Source organism: Sceloporus occidentalis, unplaced genomic scaffold (assembly GCF_023333645.1).
Source record: "Sceloporus occidentalis isolate IW3139 unplaced genomic scaffold, rSceOcc1.0.p SCAF_17, whole genome shotgun sequence".
NCBI classification, from domain to species: Eukaryota; Metazoa; Chordata; class Lepidosauria; order Squamata; family Phrynosomatidae; genus Sceloporus; species Sceloporus occidentalis.
Genome location: NW_028316997.1, coordinates 1,687,243 through 1,696,145, shown reverse-complemented (window position 1 = coordinate 1,696,145; position 8,903 = coordinate 1,687,243). Strand labels below are relative to the sequence as shown.

The following is an 8,903-nucleotide window of genomic DNA, read 5'->3' as shown; positions in this document are numbered from 1 at the left end:
TTGAGTGGAACCAATGGCCCAGGACTGAAAAAACAGCCCCAGGCCATTATACCTCCGCCACCAAACTTTACAGTAGGCACTATGCATTCAAGTAGGTAATGTTCTCCTGGCATCCACCAAACCCAGATTCATCATGAGACTTCCCACTCTGTGAGTGTGTGTGGTCTGCTGCTTCATGGACCAGGGAAATTTTACAAATTGCGTTAAGGCAAGAGTGGCATCCTATGACAGCGCCATGTTTAAAGTCACAGAGCTCTTCAGTTCGACCCATTCTACTGCCAGTGTTTGTCTATGGAGATGGCTGCCTATGTGCTTGATTTTATACACCCGTTAGCAATGGCTATGGCTGAAACCCCTAAACTCAGTAATTTGTGTATGTAGTTACCACTAAGGCCTTGCGTTACCAAAATGAAACAAAATGAAGCTTTGTACTAGCGGAGCCCCAGCAGCCAGCACATTATTTTTTAATGTGTGCCGCATCAAACTGAGCAGCTGCAGGTTGTGGTAAGTAATCACTAACGGCAAAGGGTTTTGATGCAGTGGGAAAGTAAAAACATGCTGTAGAAGCACAGAATTAACTGCGTGCAACAGTCTCTTCCAACAACAGCGCTGCTTTTGCTTTTTGTGACATTCATCGTTTCATGTGCTGTTCCCTTTCATTTGGTGTTTGTTCCAAAGGAAGTACAAAGAAATGTATAAAACAATCTCAGATTAACAACGATGAGAACCCTATTTGCTCCAGATACATGGTCAATAATGAAGGCAATGCCATCGGTCAAGACGCAGAATGGCTTGAGTGCATATTACGATGAGTGTGTTTATAAAGGTCCAGTATGTTCTTGCATCACAATGCAATAGCTCCTCCTAGCCACTAGATGGAAGCAGAGAGTTTCACTTTAGAAGTTGAGAATTGAGAAAAGTCATTTAATTTTTAGTTAAAGTAGCAGCCGTGTAAAGAGGCAACTCATTTCAAATGTAATTTAGATCGCTGCAATAAATGTAATGGCAGTTTAAAAATGACATCAATGTCCGCCTATTTCATGCTGGTTTAAACGCCCACACTGCAGCAGTTTCTACCCCTTCTGCCAGGAAACTGTTCCATTTATCTACCACTCTCTGTAAAGTAAAACTTAATTACATTACACCTAGTTTTAGATTATGATCACTTGTTCTAACATTCCTCTTCCTTTGAAACATAAAGTGATTGCGTATGACAAAAAAGCTCTGGGGAACATGGTCAATTCACTGCATGAAATACATCTCTTCAGAATTACTGACACCGCTAAATACTGACACTTTTGTTACGCATGCGCGTTACCTAATCAATACTGAGTCAGCCCAAACAAGCAGATGCAGCAGCATAAGGCACCAGCTTTACTGACAGCTACATATAAAGGCTTTCCTGATTGGCTGGGTGCAGGCTGAGCTTGCTCTTGAGTCATGGTCTTCGATTGGTTGATGCTTTGTTGCTGTACTTTTATATGGCTTTCTGATAGCTGTTGACATGGAGACGTATTTAAAGCTCTCTGTGGATGAAACTAAAGCTGTGATTCCATAAATGAGATTCATAAGCCTGTTAACGGTAAGAGTACATTAAGTATTTTCTTCAGACTCCGCAACAAACCTCAAGCAAAATAGATAAAGCACAGTAAACAGCAGGCTTATCTGCGTTTGATGAATTAGGTCTAGTTTGCCCAGACAAGTGGAAAGTGCTCTCTTTTACAGAGACTTATGGATTTCTACTCCCATCATGCTCTGCGGTGATCTTGGTTTTCATTGATGCATTAAGTGCTGCAAAGAGTGACCATGTCAGCCCCTATCCCCCAGGGCGTTTGTACATTTTACATGTTGCTGACCCCCACATGCAAAGATCTGCCCTGCTGTATATGTGTTCTTTATCAATGGTGATGATGTATATATGTGTTTATTATATGATAGGACATACTGCATATTTCTTACTGTATATGATGAGTATTTTTATATAAAAAAAGCCCCAGTAGTTTAGGTGGCACATGTATCGATACAATTTTATACCATATCTTGCACCAATTTGTGGATGATGGGGACACTTTTAATACCCCCTGTGTATTAACTCCAGACTACCCCAAAACTTGGGTTCAGTTGCAGTTGTGAGGAATATTATTCCGACTACACAAAATATGTATTCCTCTCGACTACGGTATTTGCACAAAATAGAAGAACATGAAATAAGTCAGCATTAGAGCTGTTCACAAAACTGTTTGCCTTTACAAAGTGATAATATGCCTCAGAATTTCATACATTTAAATCAAATGGCCCTTATGAAAAATCCCATTTGAACATTTTCACTTGGTAAGCAATTTGTATATAATTGTTTCTATAATATTCAGACATATTTTTTCCCAGATAGCAAAAATGCTGAACTACACAAGGGAAATTGATATAAATAAAGTCCTCCAAGTGGCTGAATCTCTCGAGGACATTCTGTGCCGCTGTTTTGGTCCAGACGGGGGACAAGTTCTGTTTATTAAATCCACTGGTGATCTTCTTATTACCAAAGATGGGCGACAGATATTGGAGTGCCTTTTACTAGATCATCCTATTGCAAGGTATTTACAAACACAGTTTATATATTCCGTCTCTCTGCCGACCGCTTTGTAATCACTTCTTTTGCTGTAATATTGTGTCGGGTAGCCGTCCTTAAGCTGCATATATTTCATTGAGCTTACTTTGGTCTGAATTAGGGTATGCTGGCATTGTCGTTGTCAACAAATTCATCCTGCTTGCTGAGTCCCTGGTGGTAATTTTGCATTTGTTTTTATGCTTATGCCATCTTGGGTTCATAATTGGTAACAACATGTTTATACAATTATATTTTCCTTTTTTGAAAATACACTCTATCCATCATATGCATATGATAGCGGATTGTCACCTTAGAAATTAACATTTTCTTCCCATGTAGATGCCCCCCCCCCCCCCGGCTCCTTGGCACAGAGGTGCTCCTGAACATATGCCCTGTTTCAGCCAGCTCCAGAACCAGATGAAATATCGAGAATGCCTAATGAGACCTCCACCCATTCATTTCAACGAGAGTGCTGGACATGGGCAGCAGAGGGGAAGGCAGCATTTTAACAACATAGGTGCTTTACAAAGTACCCTAACCTCTTAGGAGTATGGCTATTCTTAAGGATTCTTAAACATATATATGCTGACCCAAAGAGATGTGGAGTTTTTATATAATTACTTTGACTATAAGTTGGGTAGTATTTATATATCCCTTTCATTGATGACCCCCAGGTATATAGTTTCCAATTTGTATCGGGGCATATCATGCTATGCTCTGTAGACTTTTTTTTTATTGCTCTTATTGTATAGCTATTCTATATTAAAAAAATATATAACCTTACAAAAAACATCTGCTAACTGAACCAGCAATGGTTTTATGATGTTTTTACTAATTCTGTGAATAATTAATGTGATTTCATTTTTCAGAATGATTGTGAGCTCTGCATCCTCGCACTCCAATGTTACTGGTGATGGAGTGAAATCCTTTGTTCTGCTGCTGTGTGGAGTCCTTAGAGGACTTCGGGCTGTAACTGATAATACGGATGGCTTTCTTTTGTCTAAGAAGACATCGGGACACAACAGATATCAAAAGCAAGGACATGCTTTAAAACGAATTAGCAACCTGCTGATGACCTTTCAGAGCGAAGTTCTTGATTGTTTAATTAGGAAATACCTATGTCCACATTTTGTTTCAGTTTTTTCATCCTGCACAGAGAGGAGCTATGCAGAACAATGTTGCAGTTGACCTTGGACACCTTTTTCTGTGGAAGAATCGGATATAACAATCAGGTGTTTCTAAGTAGACTGGCTTGTGAGTTTTTCTACAAATGTCTGGCCAGCAGCGGTGATGCACTTGAAGTTGTCAGCTTACTTAACGTTTTTTTTCCATGAGCTACACACAGATGTTTCAGGTGTCCCGGTATCTATTTCCAGGATATTACCGGGGATTGTGCTTCACAGGGAGTTTTCTGTATACTGCCCAGCAGAGGGAGAACTGAGAGCATTGATTGTGACCCAACAGATCCATGATTCCCTCTCCACGACTGACACGGATTTTCAAGTCTCCTCAGATACTCATCTACAGCGTTCCCAGGATTACCTGGTGCAAAGGACTGAAAACATAGTAAAACAATTGCAGAAAAACCGCATCAAGGTGATACTATCAGCTGTCAGACAACCTGAAATAGTTAACTACTTTGCAAGGCAAGGTGGAATATCCATTGTGGACTGTTTACCACCAGAAGAACTCAATCTTGTGTGCAGGATCACAGGGGTTTCACCGGTGTTCTTACCGCTCAGTGAGAATGTCGGGCAGTCGGCTGATACATTTCTGGCAATGTCCTGTAAGCCAGTAGTAATTGGCTCCAGAAAGTATGTCCACCTTATTTTAAACGGCTCCCTGGGCTTCCAGCCACACTGTGTTGTGCTGTGTGGGCCTGTGAAAGGCTTGACAGAGCAGTTTATTTCAGCTTTTCATAGTGCTTTTAAAATGCTCCAGCAGTTATTTCACCCCGTAGACACAAGCTTGGAGCAGGCAGGCGAAGGTCAGGGCCAATGTGCATCAAAGGAAAACACTCCATCAACAGAACAACATGTATCTTGTAACAATTGCCAAAGAGACACAATCTATTGTGACTTTGCTTTGGAAAGAATTAACAATATTGAAGAAAAGAGTAAATCAGGAAGAAATCATTTCCTTAGTAAAGAACCAAAGAAGCCAGACAGCGAACGTCCCGGTGCCACCAGCTATATAATCAGTAGCCCTGAAATGAGTCTGGCAAATGGGGGTTTGCTTGTGACAGGTGGAGGTACCTTTGAAATGCTTTTACATTATTATCTACATGACTTTGCGCAAAAATGCCAGGATCAGGACCTGTCAGTAATTTGCACTATAGTTGGAAATGCCGTGTTATGTATTCCCCAATATATTAACAGTGCAACGAAGGGGAGCAGTAGAATCCCACTGCTTTATTCCCAAGTCACCAGTGCTTCTCTAAATAAGGGGCTTAAAAAAGGGACAGCACAGACTGGTCTAGAGTCTGTAGCTTGCAAGCACCAGTTACTGGTTTCAGTGCTTCATTGCATAAGCAAACTTGTCACCATTGACTTTATTATCGGCATTAAGCGACCTCCTCGTGATGCTAAAAATGGGGAATCTGATGATGATTTGTGAAGCATCCATTCTGTGTCCCCGCCCTGCAAGCAATGGAACCTCTCAATTTCTCAAAGGGTCGCACGTGTTTATTGAATGGAATTAACCTCTGCAGGGTTAATTTGCTGACAGGAGAGCTTAACTGCCCCTGTATAATGTATAGTTAAATCAGCAAGGTTTCTTCAAAGTCTCTTTAATTAATTATGCATTATACAGCCCCAGCTCAGTCCTTCTAGCTGGACCAACTTGGTTGTGTTGAATTAAATATTGTAATTCTTCAATGTTTATACGATCCTGTTAATCATTTAGATTCCAAACAGTTTCCGTGGGACGTCCTTTTTATTGCAGGTGTGTTGTAGGCTTTGTGGATGTGGCAGAGAAGTGTGTTGTAAACCCAGAGGGACTGAGGCTTTCCACCCATACTGCCATCACCTTTCCTCCTGGTAGCTGGATCTTATACTAAACTCAGCTACACCCTGTCCATGCTGGAAACACGGAAGGCTGTTAGGTGTGACACTAGAGAGAAAGGCTTTTCTTTTATAAGATACTTTTCAACCTGCTGTATCAATGTCACTGTGGCACTGATTGCTACACCCTCTCTGTTGGCCAATATACGGCATAATTGGAGATTAGTCACTCTGTAACATGGAAGGACTGCAAGAAGTAACCTATCAAGTTGGTGCGCTCTCTCTCCAAAAAAACAAACGTTTTATTGCCGCTGATTTGGTGGACTTTTATCCAGAATTGTCATTTATTTGATAGGTGTAAAGAGAGCTCAGTACACAGCTGTGCTTCTTAAATTGCTTAAAAAGACCCAGATGCTCTCTGCAATAGAGCCCGTTTTACTTGTGTGATGGGTAGCCACAGAAAAGCAAAACAGTAATGACGCTAGTTATTAGTTTCACTACATAAATGTACATTAATATGTAATGCCATATAGATATCATTATAACCATAAGATTGAAAGCACCAGTAAGGATTAAAGTGTCTTTCCAGTACTCTACTGCCAAATTTACCAGTAGGAACAAAATTCCTTAATGCTATAGGGACAAAGAAAAGGTACAAAACTACATGGATAGGTCTAGAACAGGACATTAAGTCATTCCACACATGCCTTAGGTAGCTTTGTCTGGTGGGAAACATTAGTGTTCAGCAAGGGCTCACCAGTAAAGGTGTCCAGGAGTGAAATAAAACACCCAACCTGGATATACGGTAATTATTAGTGCACAGAAAGCACCCATCGGAATCTTTCACCGATAGACAGGACCATTTATAGGAAGCATGGGAAAAAATACTTGCAGTCAGAGAGAAAGATATACCAATAGTGTGAGGTTTCAGGTGACTATAAATTAACATTTACACATTACTGGAGGGGTTGGAGAGCTGGGTGGCTATGTAAAACTCCGGAGAGTCCGTGTGTTTTTTATATGTTGTATGTTATGAAACAAAGAGTTTTTCCCATGTAGTGAGTGTTTGTCGTGGTAAAGATGCCATAAAGGAGGCTGTAGAAAGAAGGCTGTGGACAGGAACCAGCTTCCCTCTAAATAATTCAATATGGAACCACGGTAGTAATTGTTTCCCTTTAAGCCTGCTTATGTATTTCTGTGCAGCCGCTTAGTATGTTGGGCTGCTGCAAGGAGTAACAGAAAGGATTAAAATAGTGCTAGCACTCGCAGTAATTTCTGAAGTTTGACTTTAACCATTCAGTAGAAACCACGGTTGGTAGACAATACAAACAATCCTGCTGCAGGCAGTGCTGGCTCAGCAGCGCATTTATCTCACATGAAATCACAGGCGAATAAAATAAAAAACTGCAGCAGTGAGCCTCTTATTCAGCGTAGGATTAAGGAGACACTATTAATAATGCTGCCTATGTGGCTTCACACTAAGCCTTGCACAACGGCAATAACCTGGAAAGGTTTCCATTCCAAGATGCCACGTGGAAAACGAGGATGTAAACGCTTGAGATCCACGTTTGTAGGAGAACTGTATCCTGCTTTGTCAAGAAGGAAACCTGATGACAAGTGCTCTGTGTGAAGAACAAGGCCTCAGTGTGAGCTTGCATGGCAGAACTGGGAGCCTCCCTAGCATGTAAACCCACGGGGCGGTTAACGGAGAGTTCAAAAAAATTCCTATCCTTAGCACTATATCCCCTTCAAAAGAAAGCAGCATTTGAAATGATTCATGGATTCATGGAAAAAAGCATTGTCAATCAAGCCAAAGGCTACAATCTATACAGCGCATGACCCTGAACGACAATCGTTACTGCAGATAAAGGGACACAACAGAACACTTACTAAAAAGAGAAACGATCTGAAATTTTGTATTCTAAGTGCAATGCCTGCAACATTATAGAAAATGATGTAAAAACAGCTATGATTTACAGATATTTGGGTGACGGTTGGAAATGTTTCTTCCTCAGTGTAGTCCAGTGTTTGCATTCCTAAAACCTGGAATGTGAGCTGAAATCATGCAGTATCTGCTGCTATAATCAGTGCTGACAGCATCTGCAATCAATGTTCTGACATAGAAACCCGTTAACAGGACTACCTACGCGTAACGCGACTTCTAAAATTATTATTAGGTATTATTAAACAAGGACCTGTGTGGTGTTTGTCCCAAGACTAACTCGTTATCCTATTGCTTCCTGGAAGTCATACATTTCATAAGAATTATTTCTTTATCATATGCATATTCGCCTATGCGGTATGAATCATAAAAACGTACGTTACACATTGATTTTTAAATAAGCTATACAATATATATCTGTCACAAGCCACGTCAAGGAGGGGGTTCACTTCCAGACTGTCACTGGGGCCTGAAAAGCATCCTAGGCATGAACTGGAAGAAAATTTTACACAAATTGTACAACCTGCCAAGAATGTAGGTAGACTGAGTACTATTAATGTTATACCATCAATAAAGGATATTTTAAGCATTTTTTATGTTAAGTATGCATTGGGAAACAAGCACTTTTTTTGAAGTTCTTTCATGCTAGGTTAGATATTTCTGAAAAGACGGGGGGGGGGGCTCCAGTTACACAGGGTTAAGATTGTCCCCCTATTCTACATACTGCGGGAAATGCTTCTGCTATTTTCTGTGAAAGACATGCAGTCTTTGTAAGCAGGCACATTTGGTACTTTATAAACAATTTAAGAGATTAAATGGATTTTACGGACTGAAGAAATATGTAACTGTGACGCAACAAACACGATACACGTCAATTATTATTAGAGCGGCACTTTTGTTTACTTAATATAATGCGTGGGAATGAGATCTTTATGTATGTTGCAGAAATACTGAAATGAAAGCAAGAGCATTAGTGCTGTGATTTAGTTCATATGCTAATCTTTATATAACAGTTTACCTGTCATTTGGCTAATGTATATCAACTGCTTTTAGCTGAAACATAGTTAGGTTACAGCAATGTTCACTTATATCAAGTATATAAGTAAATATATAAAAGTGAAATATAAAGCATATTGTTTTAATGCGTTATCAGTTTAAAGCAATATGGTCTGAAGATGTGGACGTCAAGAAGACATGACAAGTTATATTTTGCATTAAAAGGTGCCCCTAATCCACAATTCTTATAGTGGTAGGACTTGCAGGAGGCCATTGTGGCCAAGAGGCCAAAGTTACTTATTACTGTCTCACAAAAACTATGCAACCTCTTGTGGAAGGATAGAGGCTTGGAGATTACAGG

At 40.2% G+C, this 8,903-nt stretch overlaps 1 pseudogene; it reads left to right on the top strand.

The window, feature by feature from the left end:
* The first annotated feature begins 720 nt into the window (after window positions 1-720).
* On the top strand, window positions 721-5,218 carry LOC149302734 (BBSome complex assembly protein BBS10-like; annotated as a pseudogene).
* Window positions 5,219-8,903: the final 3,685 nt, after the last annotated feature.